This window comes from Protopterus annectens, chromosome 11.part0 (genome assembly GCF_019279795.1).
Source record: "Protopterus annectens isolate FY-2018-M chromosome 11.part0, PAN1.0, whole genome shotgun sequence".
In the NCBI taxonomy this organism is placed as follows: Eukaryota; Metazoa; Chordata; order Ceratodontiformes; family Protopteridae; genus Protopterus; species Protopterus annectens.
The window spans coordinates 160815353-160840055 of NC_056745.1; the positions used below are offsets into that span (position 1 = coordinate 160815353).

Here is a 24703-nt window from a genome sequence, read left to right on the forward strand (position 1 = left end):
AGTTTTGATGGAATGTATGAGAATGTATAATCTACATAGACATGACAGGTGGAGTGCTTCCTGGATGGTTAAGTTTTAGATGAACTCACTCCTTTAAACAGTGACATCTTGGTTTGATTCCTACATCCATGTACAGTTTCATACTATGCAAGTCTTCACTTGTAATTACTGAAGCCAGCCGGGTCTGTATGTCCACGTTTGCCTAGTTTCTATATAATTGATTAAAATTAAACAATTCCATAGTTCACCTTGGTTAAGCAAGCAATAATGCCAGATTGGGGGGGGGGCATTAATGGGGAAAATAATGGAACACCCAAGAGTGTGATGTCAGACCTTTCTCCCCATCTGGAAGGTCCATTACTTCCCCTTTAACAAACACCCAGGTAGGCATTATTTTGCCTAAAAATTAGACTAAATAAGTAAATAAATAAAACAAATGACTCAAGTAGCAAAATAACTGCAATGTCAGTTACAGAAATTTGCCTTTGTACTTTCCCTGTCTGGTAAATTAAAATGGCAAGTTTTTGTAACTGTTGCTGCAGATACTTTTGCTGCTAGAGTCATTTGCTTTATTTTAATTTTGTTTCATTAGTTTTCTTACTCTTGCCAAACTTCTGCAATTTACCATGGCAGCTTAATATGTTGGCATGAAATCATGCAACTGATAACGACTTTCATTGTACATTAATAGTAGGCTATTAGCCTAGAGTGCCACACGTTTTTAAGTTAAAAATAAAATGTAGGTATGATTTGGAGCAAGTGTGCAGCACAAGCGTTAGTATTTAATGGCTGAATACAGCAGTTTACTGGTGTGTATTGTGTGCAATTTATCCAAATGTACTTTGCCACAAGTATAACCAGCTTTTTTACCCTTCCCTAACTTGAGATTTGGGGTTGTTTTGATAGCCCTTTTACTTTTTTCCAAAAATGTAAACAAAGAATGACATTCAGAGTCCTTGTGTTTGCATCTTCAGAGCATTATGGATGGAATTCTAAGGTGACAAGTCTCCTTCTCTCATCAGCTTATTTTCTAAATTTTTCTGACCCAAACCAGCCAAAGTAATTTTGCCTTTCCTAACTTAGTTTTGGAACACATAGGTTGTCATTGATGTGCTGTAATGATGGGAAAATAAAGTAAAAATAATTTGTGATCATAAAGCACTAAGAAAATCATTTGTTGTGATTGTTGTAATTAGTGCATTGTTTTCCTGTATTAGTACAAATTTAAATAGTTAACGTAATAAACCTGGCCATACAGCCTTATAATACAGACTCAAATAAGTAATTTTCTATTTCCTGTAGAGTATGCTATGGGGGACAGAATCCTTAATTAGTAGTAGTCAGGTGACAGGAATATTAAGATTTAACCTAATGACTCAAAGCAAGTTGTAGCCTTTACTGTACAATACCTGAAATTACTTAGATTATCTTACAGAACAGTGTTAAAGGCTTGGTTTACTTCAGTTAATTACACTGACCTTATTCAAACACAGCCTAGATAATTGGATGGGAGACCCCAAGTTTGCCCCTGGGGTGGCAGCCATGTTCCTCATGGACAGGGGTAGCCATTGTTGATCACAGACCTGCTCTGTTCATAAATTTGTTCTGCAAACTACCCAAAAAGAACAAATAAGGATACTTAGGATTAACATGGCTAGGCTTGTCAAAGCTCTAGGGCCATTAGCCTAGTAACTTCCTATGAATCTATATTTTCTAACCTTAGCAACTCTAGTAGGAAGTGTTTCCCCTTAAATAAAAATGTGTCTTTTATTTTCTACCTACTCCTGATCTGCCCAGCCCTTTTCTGGTCCATTTTCCCCTTGTACTTGTGGACTGACAGTAGCTGGATGTGATCATTCATTAGGTGCATCCTCTCATAGCAATGAAGGGTTTCATTGCCACTGGGACTTTTGTTGCTGCAAAAGTTACAAGAATCAGGTAACATGTATGCCATCATATCCCAGCCAGGAAAGTGCGCTCACCTTATCCAGTCCCTCTCTCCGTAACCATTTTAGTGTCGTACATCTTTAGTAGGCGAGAGTATGAGTGTGTTGTCATTCATGCATGCACAGTTTGCCATGGATTTTACCCTTGTTAGAGATTTATGAGTCATCAATTCACATAGGCACTCCTATGTGTCATTTTGCCCATGAATGTTGTTTTACCCCCTAACATCCTCAGAAAATATGACCAAGTCACTCTGTGCTTTTCCCCAAGGCTGGTACCCACAATACCTCAGCCACAAGTTTAACTAGTTTAAACTTGATCACTGGTGGCGTGTGCCAGCACTGTACATTTTCATCCTTAACTTGGTATATTGCCTCAAATGTTTAAATCTGATGATGTCAATTTTCATTCATTCCTCAATGTATGGGTTCAGATCCGACTCAGCTGTTACCCTAGCTCGTGGTGATCAACAAACTCTAGAGCTCCGTTTCTACCCACAGTGCACCATACCTAACTTCTGTCAGATCTCATTTGCCTCTTTCGCAACTCTTGGGCTAAATCATTCAGTTAAGTGAATACTGTAAAATACTATTTCTTCTAGGCTTGAACTGTATTTAATCTTCTTCTGCTGGGATTTTCATTCCAACTTTTGACTTTCAGGATTCCCCTAACTTTATTTTGTCTGTTACACTTGTTAGTCTGTTCTAAACTATCCTTGTTAGTAGGGCCTTTCCTACCCTTATTCCTTGTCCTTTTTACGGTGTTTTGCTGTTTAGTATATTCCTGATTAGTTACTGTCTTTTTCTTACAGTTGCTTTAATCTAATTATTTAAAAAAAACTACTATCTTATTTTTATTTCTCCAACTGACTGTTGCTGTTGTGAACTTTTTCTAATTTGTCTGAAAAATGATTCAAAAAGTGTGAGAGATGTGGGCATAAAATGCCTTTCTCTGATGCCCACTCTCTCTCTGTGTGCTGTTTAGGTGCGGAGCACCTGGATCAAGATTGTGACATTTGTCACGGCTTTAATCCTCGTGCTATTACTGAGAGGAAGAATAAGCTGATATTACAGGGTATGTTGCCAACCCCTTTTTCAGATGTTTTATGTGGAGTTCAACTTCCAAAACTGAAAGATAGGGGACCCTTCAAAAAGGCTGTGGAGTCTTCGGCTTCTACTTTTTTGGAGCCAAAGAAGAAAAGAGAAAAATTGGATCCTAAACCTAGTGGAAGCTGACCCTCTTCAGATCCAAGCATATATATTTCAAGTCCATCAACATCAGATCCCGTCTGCAGATCTGAAGCCTTTGCCTTACACAGCCTGTTCACCCTTCTTGTATCCAGTACTGCACAGGATGCCCTCCCCTTTGCATGAGTGGCACTCTAAGCCCCCCTTCAGTGGTGTCCTCTCATTCCTGCAAAAGTCTAACGGAGGCCGATGTGGAAGGATGGTGAAGAAATTGGTCATGGAGGAATTTCAGAAGGGAATCTTTACAGTTCCTACCCCCTCGGATCAGGAACATCGTCAGTCGACTACTACACTGGTAGCTACTCCTCATTTGACCCAATCTATGGGAGTTCTTGGATCTGAGCATTCTGGACTCTTCTGTGTTGGATCTGAAAATATTTTTTTCTCTTCAGATCCAACAGTTACTTGAGTGCACTGGCTCTGACATCTTCAGATCTAGATGACTGTCGGAGCTGAAGCTTCCAGGTTGGATCTGGGGGGGATAGGACTGACTCAGAGGTTTTCGGAGCCATCTCTTCCTGTCGGAGCTTAGGCATTGGATAGCTCAGCTCCAGCTTCTGACAAAGGTGGCCGGCTCTCTGAGTGGAGGGTACGGGCCGACCAGAAACATGTCTTATCAGCTCCATTGGTTTCTTTCTCTCCGGAGTAGTCAGCTTTCAAGGTTGTAAAGAGGATTTTCTCTGCTGGGGCAGGTCAGGCAGGTCATTCTCCCTTGGATCCTCCCTGGACATCTCATCTGACTTTGCACTGTGATCCTCAGCATTCTGTGCCACTGGGACAGCCAACCCAGAGCTTCCAGACCAGGCAGCTGGGTATCGTCATCTCTTCCAACACTTCTCTGGGTCATCCCACAGAAGAAGTCTAGGAAGAGGATGTGCAAGAGGAGTCACTTGGACTCTCCTCAGCAGTCTGTCTCCAAGGATACTGACTTTGATGAAGAAGAGGTGTCTCCCAAATCATCACCCGATGACGTCTCATTTGGAGACATCCTTGAGATCCTTAAACAAAAAGGTGGTTGGTTTGCCCAAAACCCAACTCCTGAGAAGTCAGTATTTCTGGAAGCTTTTTGGTCTGGCCTGTCTATCTTCTGGGTCAGTCTGCCCACTGATGATCTCCTTGGTGTCTAAGCAGGCATGGAAGGAACCTGATGTGATTGAGATGATCCCAAAGAGACCAGACATGATTCTGGCTCCACCGGTAGGGAGAGAGCATTGGAGTAAGGGTGTACTGGCTGATAAAATGGTCGTGGTGGCAGTTACATAAAAAGGAACTTGCAGAACAGAGTTCCACTGTCCATCCCCCAATAGAGAATCTTAGCCTTTGTACAGATTTGGGAAGCAAATGTATGCTTCAGAGACATTTGCTGTCAGATGGAAAGCCCCTATCTGCAGTGGGCATACATTTTTTGACCCCTCAACCGACCTTTTCCAGGAACCAGTGGGAGGTCGAAAGATATGGTTCAGAAGTCACAGTGGCTTTTCCAGGATACATGTGGAGGTAGTGCCCCCAGAGGTGGGGGTGATAATAGCAGAAGATGCCCTCATGGCAGAGGAGCCCCTCAAAACTGAGGATCTAGGGATACTTTCTCTGACAGACCTTTTCAGCGCTCCTGAACCAAGGCCTGATTACCTTCCTCTGAAGGCAGTTGGCAGTCACTTATCACTGCACCAGGATGCGTGGCTAAACAAGACAAAAGATACTTGGGTGCAGAGAATCATTTCTAGAGATTATATTATTCCCTTTTCCCTTCCACCCCCGTCACCCAGGAAAATTCCTGATAGCTCACTCAATCAGAGGGAAGCAGAAGCTCTGGAGATACAAAAGCTGTTAAACAAAATAGTCATTCAAGAATCTGGAACTTATTCAAGATACTTTTTAGTGCCAAAGAAAACAGGGGGCTGGAGACTGATTTTAGATCTTAGTTTATTGAACAAATCATTTCAACATACCAAGTTCCGGATGGTCACTCTTCAGTCCATTCTGCCTTTTCTGAGCAAGGATGACTAGATGTACTTGATAGACCTTCAAGATGCCATACTATCACATAAAGATGAACAGACAATCCAAAAGGTACTTACGCTTCCAGCTGGGAGCCAGTCATTACCAGTTCAGAATACTGACCTTTGGTCTCACCACAGCCCCCCCGGGTATTCACCAAGTGCATAGCAGTAGTAACAGCTCACCAGAGACTGCAGGGATTCCTGGTGTTTCCATATTTGGATGACTGGCTCATCACTGCTCCCACCAGCATCAACTGGTACAACACAAGACTAAGTCTTGCAGATTTGTTCAAATCTTGGAATAACCATCAATTACAACAAGTCTCAATTACAACTGACTCAGACTTTGGAATTCATAGGAGCAATATTCAACACAGTATTTATGGTAGCATCTCTCCCCCTTGCAAGGGCACAAACAATAAGAAGTCAGGTCAAAAAGATAATTTGCAGTACCAGAATTTCAGCCTGGATGATTCTGCAAGCCCTAGGATAAATGTCTGCTGTAATAATCTTAGTTCTTCTAGCAAGATATCATATTTGAATTCTGCAATGGATACTACAAACAAAATGGTCAGTTTTCTCTCAGTCCATGTCAACATAGATACGTTTAACGCAGGTATGCAAACTGTATCTCTCCTGGTGGATACAGTCACAGCAACTGTTGCAAGGCCATCCTTTCAATTTCCCTCAGCCCAAGGCCATAGTGACCATGGACGCTTCACAGATTAGGTGGAACATTTTCTGGGGAAGACAGTCCAAGGTACTTCCTCCCCTAAAAAGGCCGATTTGCATATCAGTGTTCTGGAAATGAGAGTGGTACTCCTGACATTGCAAGCGTTCCAACAGTCTCTCCCTGTCTGAATGACTGTGATCCAGACAGACCACTTGTCAGTGGTTTCGTACATCAACAAACAAGGGAGAACCAAATCTTACCCTTGTGTTGAGAAGCCCTGAGAGTATGGCAATGGGACTCCACTTATGGCAATTCTTTATAGTCTCTCTCTCTGTCAAGCTGTAAACAAGATCTGAAGGAAGTTAGGCATGGTGCATTGTGGCCAGGAAAGGAGCTCAAGAGTTTGTTCACCATGAGCTAGAGTAACAACCGAGTCAGATCCAAGTCTCGGATCTGAACCCATATATTGAGGAAGATTGAAAATAGATAACACAGATGGAACGTTATGGTAAGTGCATAACTTTTTTTTAAAGACTGTGTGGAGAAGCATAGCTGAATAGCTAACTGTGGTACTGTGCTCCTTATAGAAGAAGAAAGTATAAACTTTGAACAGGGTGTTGTAACGTCAACAAAAAATTCACTTTTTATTTCATTTCAAATGTAAGAAAACATATTGTAACCAGAAAGGAATACGTTTCTGTTCATCAGTAAGTAGTAAAAGGAAAAAAGCAGATCTGATGTTACCCACTTCCTTCTATTAACCTGTAAGAATACAGTTCCAATGCTCAGAACTGCATCCAGCCACCTTCTTCCAGCTCAAGACTCCTTTCTTGCGCTCCTCCTACCTACCTATAATGAACCACTCCACACAGTACATCAGATCTTGATTGCCACACTTAGTGTTAGCATTGAGTTGCAGCTTGAGGTTCTCCATTGTTTTTTTGGTGAGTTCTTTTTCTTATTGTTGCCTTTCCGAACTGTCTCCTTTGACTTCTTTCCATTTCCTTCCCTATCTAGTTCTCGGGGTTCTATCTGTTAGATTTTATATATATATATATATATATATATATATATATATATATATATATATATATATATAAATTCTCCTTTCTGACGTTTCTCCTTCTTTCTCTTCCACATGGTTGAACAGAAACCATTAGACTTTAAAAAACGTGCACTTCATGTGGGCAGAAGATTCTTTTATCTGATGTCCATGGTGAGTGGGTGTACTGTTTGGCGCCTGTCCACTTGGATGCCCCGTGTGACATTTGCAAGGCTTTCCATCCCTGGGCTGTGATGGATAGGAGAAGTAAATTCATTTTAAAAGGGTTGCCTCCTCCTACCGCCACCTTGCAGATGTCTTCTACATCAGGGGCTCAACCCCCGTCAAAGAAGCCCATAGATTCCTGGGAGTCCAGGAGGCCGACTCCCTCGCAGTCTTTCTAGGAACCACCCAGGAAGAAAACTAAATCATCAGAGCCAACTCGTTTGGCTCTGAGCTCTCTGACTTTGACCTCTCCTCTGCCCCATTCTTCCTCAGTTTCTACAGGGCTGAGTGCTGACCCCTTGGCATCAACTCTGGCACTGTTGGTGCCAGGGTCATCTTTGCTGGTGCCTACTAGGAGATCTCCATCCTGCTCCCCACAGACATCCCCCAACCTCCTTCCTCTACTTCATCTAGGTCTTCCCGAAGCTTGTCCTGGAAGGATGTGGGTAGCTTATGAGGCACTTTCTTGAGTCACAGATCCAGATGGGGCTTGTGTCCACCCTGTCTGTTTCCAGTTCTGTGAGGCTGTCTCTGTTCCAGTTAGAAGCTCCTTCTCCAATTCAACCCTGGTTTTGGAGTTGTTGATTCTGTTGGGTCCCGGTGCCAGGGTGTCAGAGCCAATAGAGATCTTTTCTTTGCCTCCGATATTTTCCCTGACTTGCTTGGCTTCAGTTGCTTCGGTCCCGAGTGTGTCTTGGAGCCGTAGTGTCAAGGTTGGATCTAGGGGATTGACTTAGACTCTGAAGCTGATGGAGCACTCTCTTCCCCACAGACTCTTGACCTTTGACAGCTTGGCTCTGACTGCCCCTTGGAGCAGGGGACCCATTCTCTCTGGGCGGTGTCAATGGTGGCTCCGGCTCTGGTAAGACAGCTTCAGGTGGTTTAGAGTCCTTCTATATTCAAAGTCATGGAGAGGGTGCTCTCTGCTCCTAGGAGATCCTTGGCACTTACTCCAATGGAACTCCCCCCGCTTCACTCTGGAACTGTGCCTGAGACCTGTGAGCTACCATGTGGACAGCTGGTCCCAGAAAGCCTAAACACCATTACCTCAGTGGATCCCCAAGCTTCTTCCTACACCTCCCCAGAGCATTCCCCTGAGGAGGTCCCTCGGTAGAGACCATGTAAAATGAGACACATGGATTCCCCTACAGAATCCTTCACTACAGATACCAATTTCGAGTAAGGTAAAGGGTCTCCCAATTCATCACCCGACAAAGTGTCCTTTGGAAACATCCTTGAAATTTTTCACCAGAAGGGTGGATGGTCCTCCTAAAACCCTTCCCTGGAGGAATCGATATTGTGAGAAGCTTTCAGGACAGCTCATCTACTACCTGGGTGTCTCCCTCAGCCGACCTGCTTATCCATTTGGTGTCATCAAGGGCCTGAAAGGAGCCAGATACAGTGGAACCGATTCCTAAATGTGCTGACAAAATTTTAAGTGCTCCAGCTGACAAAGCCTTTTGCACAGAGGAATCCCAGTAGATGCCTTGGTTGTGACAGCAGACACCAAGAAGGAGCTGGCTCAGGAAAACTGCTCTGTCCACCACTCGACTAGAGAATCTGGGCATTGGACAGATTTGGCAAAAAAGTCTACTCCTCATTTACCTTTGAACTTCAGGCATTGAACTACTTATCCCATTTTACCCAGTTACAAAGGGACTTAGTTAAGAAACTTTCTAGCTCAGTCCCAGGGCCCATGCCTGGCAATGAACATGAGTCCATTTCCTCTAAGCTGGCCACCCTACATTCACTAACCAGTGTGTCCATGAGGCTTATCTCTCAATTCTGGCATTGCCATATGGCACACGGCTGGATGAGTTTGTGTGATTTTGTGGAGCCCATCAAACAGTCCTTTATTAATGCCCACATTGATGGCTGTACCTTGTTTGGGCCCAGGTTATGTGACACTTTAACCCAGAGTGAGAAAGATGGTAAGACCCTGTCTGCCATCGAGATCCATTTTTCTATTCCACAATGGACCTTCTCCAGGAACCAGTGTGGAAGTAAGAAAACGTGGTTTCGGAAATCACAGAGCCCTTTCCAGGACACTCAGTAGACTTTCCCCCCTAGGCAGAGAGGGATATGGTCAGAATGATAGACACCATTCATGTGGCCATGGGGGTCCGCAGAATCAAAGGTTGTGGGAACCTGTTCTGGGTAAGCCCTTCCAGCGATCCTGAACTGTTGCCTGACTGCTGTCCTCTGGAAACTGTCAGAGGACATTTCTCCTTGCACCCAGAAGCCTGGGAGGCCATCACATATGACAAATGGATGCTAAGAGTCATATCCAGAGGATGCTCCATTCCCTTTTCTGACATTCCCAAATAAAAATTTCACCTCCCAGTGTTCCACCTAGTCAGAGGACGTGGCCCAAGAAATAAGAAAGTTACTGCAAAAAAGAGTCATCCAAGAAGTTCCCCCGATCAAGTCGGATTGGGTATTTACTCCAGATTCCTTCTGGCGCCCAGAAAGATGGGGGACCTATGGCCTATCTTGGATCTGACCTCCTTGAACAAATCGGTAAACCACACAAATTTCAGAATGGTCACGGTTCAATTCATCTGACCTCTCCTGAAGATAGGTGATTGGATGTGCTCTGTAGACCTCAAGGATGCATACTGCCATGTCAAAATGGACAGGCGCTCCACAGGCCTTTTCTGTGTTTCAGGCTGGGAGCCAGTCACTGTCAGTTTCAGGCATTTCCATTGGGTCTCACCACAGCCCCAGGGTGTTCCCCAAGTGTCTAGCAATAGTTGCAGCTCATCTCCAACTGCAAAGCTATCAGATATTTCCATATCTGGACGACTGGCTTCTGATTGCCCCAACGAGGCATCTACTCCTCCAGACCAGGGATTATTTCCTCAGCTTAGCCTCAACGAGGCATTTACTCCTCCAGACCAGGGATTACTTCCTCAGCTTAGTCTCTACACTGGGAATAATTGTCAATTTGCAGAAGTCACACTTGGATCCAGTACAGACCATAGACTTCATAGGAGCACGTCTAGATACAAGGGCATCTTATGTTTACCTTACATTGGATAGGGTATCAAATATAAAATCCCATGTCAGCCAGATCTTGACTACTTTAAAACCCCCAGCCTCCCTAGTTCTGCTAGCATCAGGCTCCATGGCAGCAACAATAACTCTTCTTCCAATGGCATGTTTCCACATGCAAATTCTTTATTGATCCTTGGCAGTACAGTGGTCTCTTATCAAGAATCCTCTGGACCTTCCCATCAATCTGTCTCGGGTGTGCAAGGACTCTATTCTTTGGTGGCTCCATTCCTCAGAGATCACCCAAGGACGCAAATTCATCCTTCCCTCCCCAGTCGCTATACTGACTATGGACACCTCCCATTTTGGATAGGGGGCATTGTTTGGGGTGGACGGTCCAAGACATGTAGATGTCCGTGGAGACCAAGTTGCATATCAGTGTTCTCATGATGAGAGCAGTTCTTCTGGCATTGCAGAAACTGGACAGCTTTCCTTTTCAGGGCACTATTGCAATCCAAACAGACAACATGTTAATGGTTTGGTAGATCAGGGTGGAACCCGGTCTTACCCCCCTATATTGAGAAGCTATGAGACTCTGGCAATGGGCTGCTTCTTCCAACTGCTTTTTGGTAGCAATGCACATTCCGGGGGAATACAACATTCTAGCCGACAGGCTCAGCCGAGTGTTACTGATGCCTCACGAGTGGTCCTTGAATCAGATAATGGCAGATGCAATCTTCTAGAAATGGGGTTATCCTTGCTGTAGCCTCTTTGTGTGCCCTGTCAGCAACAAATGCAGCATGCATTTTGCCTTGATCCCTCCTCAGGGACAGCCCCTCACGGACGCTCTTGTCCATGCTTGGCCCTCTGGTCTACTCTGTGCCTTTCCCTCTCTTCCATTGATTCCCAAGTTCCTGCAGAAAGCTCTCAGGTTACGAAGCAAAGTGATCCTCATTGCTCCCTGCTGCCCTTGGCAAACCTGGCTCACTTTTCTTTGTTCTCATCTGGTTTTCCCCTCGAATTTGGATCTGGGTTCAGAGCTACTTTCTCATCCATCAGGGCATTCACATCCCAACATTCAGAGCTTGAAATTGACTGCATAGTTTCTCCACTTCCAGTGATGGCTAGATCTCCTAGGCTGTCTTCCCTAGTTTGAGAAATTTTGATTTCCTCCCATAGAGCTTCCACTTGAAGAATTTACAAAACTGAAAAAGATTCCCTATTTGGGCTGAAAAGAAACCGATAGATCCAGATCCCTTTACAGCTATGGTTCAGTAGTACTAGACTTTCTGGCTTCCTTTTTCAAAGACAGTGCAAGTTATTCTAGTCAAAGTTCAACTTGCTGCCATTTCCAACTTCCACTTTGGTTCTGACTCAGTGTCTCTGGCTTCTTCAAAATTGTGTAAGGCTTTCTTTAAGTGCACCTTTCGGCTGTGGCCATGAGTCAAGGACCCTATGCCTCCCTGGGATCTTACTATGTTTCTGCAAGCCTTAGTCCATCTGCTGTTTGAACACTCGGCCACTGTAGATCTTAAATTTCTCTCCTGGAAAACTCTTTTCCTAGTAGCAGTTACCTCGGCCAGGAGAGTGTCTGAGCTTCAGGCTCTTTCTGCAAAATTTCCATGTATAGTTTTTCATAACAACAGCGTGACTGTATGTACGAGTCCTTCTTCTTACCTAAGGTGACTAAAGAGACTAACATCAACCAGTCAATCAATCTTCCAGTATTTTTTCCTCAGTATCAGAACAAAGGAGAGTACACATTATACATGCTTGATGTTCATAGACAGCTTCGTTTTTACACCCATAGAACCAAGTCCTTCAGAAAGTACAATCAGCTGTTTCTTTCCTTTTCAAAACGCCAACAAAGGTAACGCAATGGCCAAAGTTACATTGGCTAGATGGGTGAAAAACTGCATTACATTTATTTATTCTTCGAAGGGTATTCTTTTACCAGGTCTGGTAAGGGCATGCTCTACAGGGTCCATGGCCACATCTCAGAGTTTTCAGTCTAGAGTTTCTGTTGAGGACATTTGTGCTGCTGCTACTTGGTCAACCCTTTATACTTTCATTACGCATTACAAGCTGGACATTATATCCAGGAGTAGAAGTGCCTTTGGTTCTGCTGTACTCCAAAATATCCTTCCTTGATGGCCACCCTGGATTATAGTAGCTGGGGACACTGTCACACAGGTTAATAGAATGAAGTGGACAACATCAGATAAAGAAGGTATGTTCTTACCATAATGTTCCATCTGTGTTGTCCAACTTCAATCCATTAACCTTCCCGCCCCCTTCCCCCATCCAAAATTTTTTTGGGAAGCCTAGTAGAAGTTACAAGGAATTTTATTCCTTTGGTGAGTTCCTAATGTTCTTTCTTGTATGATATGTGTATAAACATTTGATCTTCATGCTGTTGTAATATAGTTACTGGTTAATAGACACTATGCTCTTCTTGGCAAACTCAGTCTGAAGTACTGTGGGGGACCAGGGTATTATGGGTAGGTAGGAGGAGCTCAAGTCAGGAGTCTCGAGCTGGAAGAAGGCGAGTGGTCTGTTCCAAGCATCGGAGCCATATTCCCACAGGTTAATGGAATGAAGCTGGACAACACAGATGGAATGTTAGGGTAAGAACATAACTTCTTTTTTCTTTCTACATTTCTTCAAAGTAATAAAGCAAATAGTTCATTCAAGTAATAACAGAAACTTTTGCTCGGAACATCTGGATACAGAACATATTTTATCAGCAGCTGGTTGTTTTATAAACCAGTGCTCCCCTTTTTAAATTCAAAGGCAGAAACAGAATATAGCTGGCTTTGCTTGGCTCCAGCTAAACAGTTGACATTGACAGTAGCTTGATTTTCTTGTATTTATATAGCCATTTCATAAAGATGATTACAGGTTCAGCTGACAGCACAATCTTACTTGGCTGACAGTAGCCCACAAAACACAGTTTTACTTTGTAGGCTTTTTCTTTGTCAGTGCTTGGTTCACAGAAGTCAGTCCTCCAACTTCTGACAACACCCTTTAAGTAGAATCAATATACCCAGTTCTGGCCCATTTTTTTCTTTTCCACAAGCTGTTTGCCTTCACGCAGCTCAGCAGTTTATAGCCTTCTAACAGACTCACACTAGACTGCCTGTCTCTTAGCAAACCTGATTTTAAGCACCAGTTTTTACATCCTATTTGCATTTTCTACAGTATTACTTAAAGGATAACTTTCCTCCTCTGTAGCATGACAGGGCAAACTACTTGTAAAAGCTTACAGATTGTGTCATCCCTTGGAATGCTCCGTACACATCTGAGATCGCTGCACACTGATCAGTGGATTGATTAGAGCCCTCCAAGCATGAAAGATGAAAAGTGATGGTAAACTGTCACTTTAGCTAAACATCAGTTACTGGTTAGCAGTTACACTGCGAGTATTCTAGCAACAAAGAAATTTGAAAAAAAAATAAGCAAAAAATCAATCAGAAAAGAAGAGCAGAAAACTTTAGCTAGGAAGAATCTTGCAACTGTTCATCAAAAAACAGTTCATGTTTCAGCTTTGGTACATGACATGGCTTCCAGTAATATAGAGGAAAAAATAAATTTGATGCACTCAGAGGTGTTTTAAAATAAGTGAAACACAAAAGGAATATATAAGGTCAGGCAACATAAGCTAGAAAAAGCATAGAAGTTGTTTTAATTAGCTATTTAGATGAATTGATAAAGCTGCAAAAATCAGAGGTTGAAATGAATCAAAGGCTGGCTGACCGTGAGGCTTCTCAAGAAGAAAAGTTTCAAAAATGTAGTAGAGTTAGAAGACAAGAGTGCATAGAGAAAATCTGAGTGATTCTGCTGTACCCAGAGAAATCAGTTGAGAGAGCACATTGTGAGTATGCCCCAAAACAGCCAAGAGCAGAAGGGAAAGGTTTTAAAACTGGAGACAGTGGATTTTTTGTGGAAAATGATTATTTGTTGTACAGCAGGCAGAGGAGAAGCACATTTATCCCAGCCAAAGGGAATGTCTAGAGGCAGGTGTGAGATTCAAAATGATGTTATCTGTGTAGCGTCAAAGTATTTTTCTGCAGAATTAAAACATTTTTTGAATACAAATCATGTTAAGGAGGAAACAAAAAGTTTAGCCAACAATGATTGAGACAGCAAGCAAAGGAGGATTCTGTTTTTCATTCTTCTGAGTATAACAGAACTCATACAGCGAGTCTGTCAGTGAAACATTTTCCTCCGTTCCAAAGGTAGATGATTCCAAGACAGAACAAAAGTACAGGAGCTGAGTAGAAGAGCTAGAAATACATTGGTTTAAACCAGAGACTGGTGTTGGGAGATGGATATTGTCAGAAAGAAGACCAGCAATGTTGTATAATATAGCAATAACCCACGCCTGGGTGTGGGTAATGCGGGATTTAACCACGGTTGGCGTGGTTTGGTCCCGAGGGCGAAGCCCGAGCAACCAAACAAAGACAACCGTGGTTAAATCCCGCATTACCCACACCCAGAAGTGGGTTATTGCTATTATACTATGACATTATTTAAGAAAAGAAACAATTACTTTTCTTAAATAATGGTATTGTATAATGCCTCTTTGCTGCCCTTCCGCAGCTGTCTGGCATCCGCAGTTCTGATGTACTGCGATGCCTACACAGTACATCAGAGCTGAGGCCAACGCAGCGGAGAGCAAGATCTCCGTTGCTTTTTATTTAAGCTATGTTAAATGGGTTTAACATAGCGAGACAGCTTTAAAATAAGCAACTGAGATGTCCGTTGCTTATTTTAAAGCTGTCTCGCTATGTTAAACCCATTTAACATAGCGAAACAGTAAAAAGCAACGGAGATCTTGCTTTCTCCGCTGCTTTTTTTTTAAACCTGTCTCGCTTTGTTAAATGGGTTTAACATAGCGAGGCAGCTTTAAAATAAGCAACGGAGATCTCAGTTGCTTATTTTAAAGCTGTCTCGCTATGTTAAACCCATTTAACATAGCGAGACAGTGCTTTAAAAAAAGACTTATACTAATGGAAAAAGTCCGGGCGACCGGACCTTTTTCCATTAGTATAAGTCGATTTACAACGTGCACGCTGGCCAATCAGCGTGCACGTTTTGGAATATTAATAGGGGGTCATGGTATAATTAGTGAATAATTATAGGATTAGACATGAAAGACTGGAATTTTTATTGGCTTTGTTAATATGGTGGCTGAACTTTAAAGTATAAACCCCACTTTGTCATTAATGTTTAGAAGGATACTTCGGGTTCTGGAGAAGTAACTGTAAGTAAAACAGTATGTCTGTATAAACATTTCATAATATAAATTGCTTGTTACATTGTAAAGTAAGTTTTGCATCATGTAGGAGGGAGGAGTCTTATCAGGGAATACTGTATATCTTAAAGATGTTCAAGAAAGAAGGTACTTTTTCTTAGTTGTAATGTATTCAGGCATTACATTTTAACAAGATAAGAAGAATGGAAAGAAGCAAGTTAAAGATAATGTAATATTGTGATCTTGGGCTGCTGGGTGGGAGAATGTAAAAGTTTATCACTCATAACATATGTAGAGTTAGTATAATTTTCCTTGATTTAATTAAAGTGCCTGTGCTATCCAGACTAAAGCTCTGAAGTAGTTGACTTCATTTAGTCATCAAACTGTGGGTATTCGGATCTGGATCGGATCTGAGACTGCCGTTTCACCAGCTACTGATCCGTGCTCCAAGCTCCTCCCCTTATCCATAATACCCCTCTGTCTCCTTCCTTCCCTCACATGTCGTTTGTTACTTTCCAAGCCAGCAGCGTGGTCTCGAGCTCCAAGTGAGTTAGTGGTTTTTGGGTAAGTGAGCAGCATTTTGTTAGTTAGCTTCGGCTAATATTGTTGTTTTACCTCCCTTACACCCCTGTTTACACTCTGAGTTCAAAAAAAAAAAAAAAAGATATTTTGTTAGTCTCAGTTGTGTCCCCTTCTTATCCCCCTCAGTTAGACTAGTGTGTGTGTGTGTGTGTGTGTGTGTGTGTGTGTGTGTGTGTTCTCTTAGGCCTTTCTTAGACATGTCTGATGTTTCAAAGCCTGTCTTCGGGAAATGCACAGAATGTGGCCATAAGCTTTCACCGGCTGATGGCCACACTCTGTGTGTTGTTTGCTTGGGTGTGCCTCACCTTTCTACAGCCTGCACTACTTGTATGAGATTTAATCCCAGAGCCCTCAAAGACAGGAGGGCTAAATTGATAATGAAAGGGCTCTTGCCAGCTTCGGGGATGGCTGTTCCCACCTTGTCTTCAGTGGTAACGTCCATTACCGTCTCTTCACCTTCTCAGGCCTCCGGGGCTCATACCCCCATTTCTAGGCCTTTGGACTTGGACAAGAGGCAGAAGGATAGGCCCCAAAAGCGGTCCCCTGACTGCTCGGAACAGTCAGGACCTCCAGCAAAGACTAGAACTCCTCCAAGGCCCAGCACCCTTCAGCTCAATTATTTGAGGTTTTCACCAGAGCTGATGGTGTCTCAGGCTCCTTCGACAGCCTTCCCTCACTGGCACTCCCTGCCAGTGTCAGTGGCTTCCTCGTCCCAGTCCACCCGCAGTCTTTCAGAATCAAAGATGGACAGGATGATGCGGAAGTTTATCCGCACCCATATCCAGATGGGGTTTTGCCAGCTCCCTCTCCCTGTGGAGCAGGGGGTTCTCAGCCCTTCTTTGCCCCCTTCGCTCCTTCTTCAATCTGATCCTTGCTTTTGGAGTCCTTGGATCAGAGAGCCCTCAGGGTCGGAGGGCCAGTGCCGATGGTACCTAGTACCTCGACTCCGGCCATGGCGTTGAGTGCGTCTGATCCGAGCTCTTATAGCCGTAGCCTAGGTGTCGGATCTGATGGGGTGCTGTCAGCTCTGAGTCTGTCGAAGAGCAGCCTTCCCCTTGGCATCTCTCTACCAGTGAGCTCTGCTCCAACTCCCCCATCGAACCCGATGAGGACAGCTCCTTTGTTTGTTTCTGGGGATAACCACTCTCCCTCGGCCTTCGACATGGTGGAGAGGGTCCTTTTGATGGGGTCGAGGCCTCTAACCATTTCCTCTCCAGAATCCACCCCGACTCCCTTGGTTCTGGGTACGGATCCGACCATCCTTCCCTTGCAGGGACAGCCCATGCTTGATTTGCCCCAGGCAGCACCCATCAGAGAGCAACCCCCTGTTTGCAAGTCCACTCCGGAGAGTCCTACTGAAGACGTCCCTCACAAACAGATGTGCAAACGTTGGCACCTGGACTCCTCTCCAGAGTCCCTCACCGAGGACACTGATTTGGAGGAAGGGGAAGGCTCCCCCAGGTCACCCCCCCCGACGATGTCTCCTTTGGAGATATCATGGAGCTTCTTCACTAAAAGGGGATGGTCTGCCCCAAAGCCATTCTCTGAAGAGTCGGTATTCCTGGAGGCTTTCGGCACAGGGCCATTTACTTCCTGGGTGTCCCCTCCCACAGATCCTTTAGTGGACCTTATTACTACACAGGCATGCAAGGAACCAGACACCGTGGAACTTATTCCAAAGTGTCCAGATAAAATTTTAAGTCCCCCCTCTGATAGGACTAGCTGGAGTAAGGGGTCCCTAGAAGATGCTATGGTGGTGGCAGCCGCCACCAGAAAAGAACTGGATCAGGAAAGTTCTACAGTTCGTCCTCCCAACCAAGAGTCATGGGTGATGGACCGTCTGAGGAAGTGGGTTTACGCATCAGCTACCTTTTCCATAAGGGCGCTGAATTATTTGGCCCATGTTATTCGACTTAAGCGGGACCTGGTAAAGGAGGTGGCTGAGTCGCCCATGGAGTCCATGTCGCCGAAGGATAAACAGACTTTCAACGTGCGGATGTCCTCTCAGAATGCACTATCAAACACGTCCATGTGCCTCCTTTCGCATGCCACCAAAGGAGCAGCAAGGGCTGCTGGTTCCAGCATTGCCATGAGCCGACACACCTGGCTCTGGCTGTGTCATTTTACAGGACCCTTCAAGGAGTCGTTTGCCAATGCTCCTTATGATGGTTCTTCCCTGTTTGGGAAGTCTATGCGTGAGACACTTGTCCAGAGTGAGAAGGATGTGGATACGCTGTCTGCCATTGGGATCTGCTTCTCTAACCCTCAAAGATCCTTCTCAAGGAATCAGCGAGGGCAAAAGAAGATGAGGTTCCAAAAAATCTCGATGTTCCCGAGACACTCAGGGCTCATCTTCCCCCAGAGGCAGAGGGGGTTCGAGAAATGTTGGGTCTCAAGAACCTTTCTTGGACAGGCCCACACAGCAGCCCTTAGCGGTCACCTGACAGCTCGTCTCTGGAGGCAGTCAGGGGTCATTTTTCATTCCACCTAACAGCATGGGAGTCTGTGTCAACAGACCGTTGGGTGCTACAAATCATATCCAGAGGCTTTTCCATTCTCTTCATGGTACCACCTCTTCCCCTGAAACACCTCCCAGACATTCCACCAGCACAAAGGGAGGTATAGAACTCGATATATAAAAGCTGCTAAGGAAGCGAGTCATCTAACCTGTCCCCCCAGACCAGTCTGGATCGAGCATCTATTCCAGGTTCTTTTTAGTGCCAAAGAAGATGGGGGGACCTAAGACTCATTCTGGATCTTTCAACCTTGAACCTGACAGTTGCCAAAGAAAAGTTCTGGATGGTAACCTTGCAGTCCATCCTGCCCTACCTGCAGGAGAATGATTGGATGTGCTCCATAGACCTCCAGGACGTGTACTATCATATAAAGATGCGCAAATGTTCCAGGAGGTTTCTCCGCTTCCGGCTAGGGGCCAATCACTATCAGTTTCGAGCCCTCCGCTTTGGTCTTACCACAGCCCCAGGGTGTTCACCAAGGTTATGGCAGTAGTAGCTGCTCACCTGAGACTTCAGGGAATACAGGTCTACCCATACCTGGACGTTTGGCTCCTTGCTGCCTCCACCAAGTGTCTACTTTCTCTAGCCAAAGACTAGTTTCAGAGGTTAACGAGTCTTCTGGGGATTGCAGTCAACACAAACAAATCCTCTCTAAACCCGGTCCAAACTCTGGAATTTATAGGGGCACAACTAGACACAGTTCGGATGAAGGTCTGTCTCACCCCAGAGAGATTTCACAGCTTACGTCTCCATGTGTCTTACGTCATCCAATCTTGTCTTCCCTCTGTGGAGGCAGTATTAATAGCTCTTGGTTCTATGGCAGCCACCATCACTCTTCTTCCATGTGCTTGCCTACATATGCGGGTTCTGCAGTGGACATTAGCAGTCCAATGGTCTCTGTTAGATCTACCGTTGACTCACTCTGTATGCATAAGCAGGGCTTGCAGGGTTTGTCTTCTCTGGTGGATACACTCCTCGGACCTAGTCGAGGGACACCCATTTATTGTAGCCCCTCCTCAAGCCACAGTGACCATGGATGCCTCCCAGCTAGGGTGGGGATGGCATTGTTCGGGAAGGACAGTCCAAGGCACGTGGTCCCCGAACGAGACCAAGTTGCATATCAACATCCTAGAGATGAGGGCGGTCCCTTTAGCATTACAGGCCCTTCATGCCTTTCTCCCTTTGGGTACTATTGCAATAGTCAGACAACATGTCAGCAGTCTGATACATCAACAAGCAGGGAGGAACCAGATCTTACCCCTTTTGTCATGAGGCCATAAGAGTATGTGAATTGGTGATTTCCACCGGCTGTTTTCTAGTAGCAACACACATTCCGGGATGGTCCAACATACTAGTGGACAAACTGAGCAGGACTATTCTGATGCCTTACAAGTGGTCTCTGAATCCTTCTGTAGTGCAGGTCTTCCTCAAGTGGGGTCAGCCTTGCTGCGATTTCTTCGCATATCCTTCCTTTGCGAAATGCAGCAAGTTCTTCAGTCTGATCCCCCTGCAGGGGGAAACCCCCAGGGATGCTCTAGTCTATGTTTGGCCTCCTGGTCTTCTCTATGCTTACCCCCCCCCCCCATTACCTCTCATACCGAAGTTTCTTCAGAAAGCTCGCAGGCTGGGGAGCAAGGTAATGTTCATTGCCGCGTTCTGGCCTTGCCAAGTCTGGTTTCCTTCCCTTTGGTCTCATCTGGTAGTTCCTCCATGGATCTTGGATTCTATTCCAGATCTCATCTCATACCCCTGGGGGGTTCCTCATCCAGACCTGGTCAGTCTGAAGCTCACTGCATGGCTGCTCCAATTCCCTTGATAGCTAGGACTCCCAGTTTAACCTCACCAGTTAAGTCTATTCTGGTGGCAGCTCACAAATCTTCCACCAGGAAGCTTTACCGTAGCAAGTGGAAACATTTTTCTATTTGGGCCTCTCAGAGGGACCTGGATTCTTTCACAGCCCCGGTCCCAGCAGTGTTGGAATTCTTGACGAATATATTTCATCAGGGCGCTAGCTCTTCTACTGTGAAAGTCCAACTGGCTCCCATTTCTAACTTCCACATTGGTGAAAACATGGTTTCTCTAGCCACTTCTAGACTTTGTAAAACCTTCCTTTAAGGATACATTTCTTTTAAGACCCCCGGTGAAGGATTCTACACCTCTTTGGGACCTCACCTTTGTCTTACAGGCTGTGGTTTCTCTACCCTTTATGCCTGCAGCATCACTAGACCTTCAATTTTTATCCTGGAAAACTGCCTTCCTAGTGGCTATCACTTCAGCTAGGAGGGTATTGGAACTTCAGGTGCTATCAATCAAAGCCCCATACATGGTTTTCCATAAGGATGGGTTTCTTTATGTACTAATCCATCCTTTCTTCCCAAGGTTGTTTCAGAAACCAGTATTAACCAAACTGTTAACCTTCCTGATGTTCTTCATCTCACATTGCTGCAGTACTTACACTTGGGGTAGTCCGCTGTCCTCGGTCGGCCCGAATATCAAAGTATTAGGCTGACGTCGGTCAAGGCGCTTAAGACTGACATCAGGATGTCAGGGTACAAATGCGCATGACCGACGTCATATCCTCAGTCTTTTTTTGCCGCATGGTCCGATGCAGAAGCAGCGTTGCAAGTGCCGTTCGGCGTTCTGAAATTTTTCGAATTCGGAGTTTCAGACCGAGTCAAAGTTGGCTAAGTACCCCGTTGGGGAATATTTTAGTTTTTTCTTGCCTCAGTGGTTTACCGGATGTCAGAAAAAGTGAATAACTGTATTTCTTGTGGGAAACAGATACCGCATAGAGATTATCATACTTTGTGTATTCCTTGTTTGGGGCCTGAGCACGACGTTGTTGGGTGTCGCTTTTGTGCTAGGTTCAATAAGCGCACTATTGCGAAGGCTAGATTGTGCCAGGTTGGTCTTTGGGAAGTGGTGCAATTATAAGATGCCGTCGGACGCTCCGACGCCCGCTTCTTCGAAGAAGCGCAAAGACAAGGCAGCTAAACCCAGGCAAGAAGAGTCGTCCGTTGCGGACGCCGGTTCTTCAGAGACGTCTGTGGAACCGGTGGTTCCGGAGGCTTCTCTGGAGTCTCAGGGGAGACTTTGTTATTGCAGGATGTGGCCTCCCAGGAGGCAGGTCAGGCTGAAGGGGCTTCTCGGTTACTGTACTCCCTCCCTTCCTAAGGTGGTTAGGCCCTCTCCTTCTGTTTCTAAGGCTTCTCCCAGAGGCAGGCCAGGTTTACCTTCTGTTGGTGTTACTCCTAGTTCTTCAGGATCTGTGCCCAAGAAGCACATGCTTAAAATGGCAGAAGATTTAATTACTTTGATTAGAGGTTCTTTGCCCCCTCCAGATAAGAGGCCTAGGGTGGAACCAGAGTTGGGGAGTTTTGAACAGCCTTCAGATGTTTCAGAGTCTTCGGTTGAAGACTTGCAGGAGTACTCTCCTTATTCTGATTCTGATGCAGATGATTCGACCCCTTCTGCTTCTCCTCCAGAGGATTTTTCTTTTTCAGAGACTCTTCATTCCATGAGGGAACATTTTAAGTGGGAAGGTCAGGACTTCTCTGATTCCAGGAAAAGGCTTAGGAGTTTTGCTTTTACCCCAGCATAGGCCTTTGGCTATACCTCCTGTTCTGGATGTTGTGGAAGATGTGTTTGCTTCACTTAATCCTGATTCTTTGCCTCCTGCTCCTGTTAAACCGGATAGGTATTATAGGGTGCCTGAGGCTCATAAATATCTTTATAAGAGTCCTAGGGCGGACCCAGAAACTGTTAGTCAGGGACCTAAGGGTGTCAAGGCCTCTGTTGTAAAAAATCCGGTTCCTCCAGATAAAGAGGCCAGAGCTTTGGATAGATGGGGAAAGAAAGTCTATACTTCTTCCACCTTAGCTATGAGGGCTTTGAATTGCCAGTTTCACATGTTGAAATATCAGAACTATCTACTTTCTCAACTGAAGTCTAAGGTAGATGCTCTGGCGGAAGGCATTGAGTGTAAGGAATTACAAGATTTAGTACATGTCTCTGAACAGGTGGGTAAGCATTCTTTACAATGTGGTTTTGATGCTGTACAGGCCTCGTCTAGGGTGGCTGCCACTGGGTCAGTTCTTCGCAGGCACGCCTGGTTGAGGGATCAGAATTTATCTGAACATGTTAAGACAAGGATTTTGGATGCTCCTTTACAGTCTGATGTGTTGTTTGGTTCACCTGTTGAGTCAGTCTTGAAGAAAATGGAAGACAAGGGTAAGTCTATGCAGACCGTTAAAGATTTTTTGCAAGTCCAGCCTCCGAAGTTTAGTAGGAATTGGCCTGCTAAGGGGTGGACATACCCTTCTTATGATTCACAGTCTAGGGGTAGATCTAGACGTGGTAGGGGCAGAGCTCAGAGCTCCTTCAGGCCTAGAACAGGGAGTTCTCCTGCACAATCTTCAGGTGAGGGCAGGGGCCAGTCCTTTCGTAAACAGGCCCAATGACCTACCTTTTCAGCTGCCAGATCCTTCTTGTCTGGCAGCACCTTTGGGAGGAAGGTTGGCACTCTTCAGAGAAAATTGGAGTTTGATTACCCAAGACAGATGGGTATTGGATATCATACACCAAGGTTACAGGTTTTATTTCCATACCTTGCCTCCTTTCAAAGGCATGCCGGACGTTCCTCCTCAGCAAAGACTAGAGGCTCGCAAGCAAATTTCTCTGCTGCTCCAAATAGGAGCCATACAACCGGACCCTCTACCAGAAGTGGGCCTAGGATTTTATTCTCGCCTGTTCCTAGTACCAAAGAAGGGGAACACGTGGAGACCAATTTTGGATTTATCTATCCTCAACACTTATCTGGACATTCCCAAGTTCAAAATGTTGACGTTACAACAGCTTTTACCTCTGCTGGGCAAAGATCACTGGATGGTGACTTTGGATCTCAAGGAGGCTTACCTTCATGTTCCTATCAGGCTAAGTTGCAGGAAGTATCTGCATTTTCGAGCTGGGACTTCTCATTATCAGTTCTCTGCATTGCCCTTTGGCTTATCTACTGCGCCCAGAGTGTTCACGAAGGTTCTGGCTCCAGTGATAGCTTTCTTCAGGCTAAGAGGAATACAGATCTATCCTTATTTGGACGATTGCCTGATTCTGGCCCAAGGAAAGGACGAACTTCTTCATCATTTGCAATATGTGATAGCAGTGCTAAGATGCCTGGGGTATTCTGTGAACGAAATAAAGTCCAGTCTAGTACCCTCTCAGGACATGTGCTTTCTGGGTGTGAGACTGAATACAGCATCCCAGATGGCCTTTTGACCCCGGACAAACAAAAGAATCTTTCTCTTTACTTCCATCAATTGTCTCATCAGTCCAGGCTGACTGCAAGGACAGTCCTTCAAGTCTTGGGGTTCATGGCATCTTGTATTCTGGTGCTTCCCAATGCCAAACTGCATATGAGGAAGCTGCAATGGTATCTCAAAATGTATGGACACAGCACTGCCAAGATATGGACACTGTCATTCAAATAATACCTTGCATTCAAAAGGAATTTTTGTGGTGGGCTCAGGAATGTCACCTAAACAAGGGACTCTCTGTGACCCGGCCAGAGGCGAGTCAGATTCTAATGACAGATGCCTCAGACAAAGCTTGGCCAGCTCATCTAAATGGAAAGTGGGTACAAGACACGTGGCCTGCCAGACTTCAACATCTACATATCAACTTGAAGGAGATGTTAGCAGTCCAATTTGCATTAATAGCTTTCAAGGATTTACTTCTTCCAGGGCAGGTGTTGATTCTAACAGACAACACAACTGTCATGTGGTACATCAACAAGCAAGGGGGGACACATTCTTATCCTCTATGCAGACAAGCAATGATTTTGTGGGAGACTGCTCTCAGTTTACAGCTAAATCTTCAGGCAAGGTTTCTGCCGAGCACAGAACTCCTTAGCAGATGTGTTGAGCAGGCAAATTATGGATCCCCACGAGTGGAAATTGGATCCTCATGTATTTCAGAAATTGACAGTGTTATGGGGAACTCCAGACATAGATCTGTTCGCTTCTCCACTAAACTACCAGCTGCCAAAGTTTTGCACAAAAAGGTTTCATCCCACAGCTTGGAAAGTGGATGCTCTTTCATTCAACTGGAACAATCTTCATGTGTATGCCTTTCCACCTCTGCCTCTCCTCCCAAAGGTACTCCTGAAGGTCAGACAGGACAAGCCAAAGATGATTTTAATAGCTCCAGATTGGCCTCGACAGCA

The 24703-nt window shown here is 44.9% G+C and overlaps 1 protein-coding gene across 3 annotated transcripts in view; it reads left to right on the top strand.

Moving 5' to 3' along the window:
- Positions 1 to 24703, top strand: part of CCHR11.PART0H12orf4 (chromosome chr11.part0 C12orf4 homolog) — a 919017-nt gene that overhangs the window by 79498 nt on the left and 814816 nt on the right. The gene's annotated exons all lie outside the window — the stretch shown is intronic.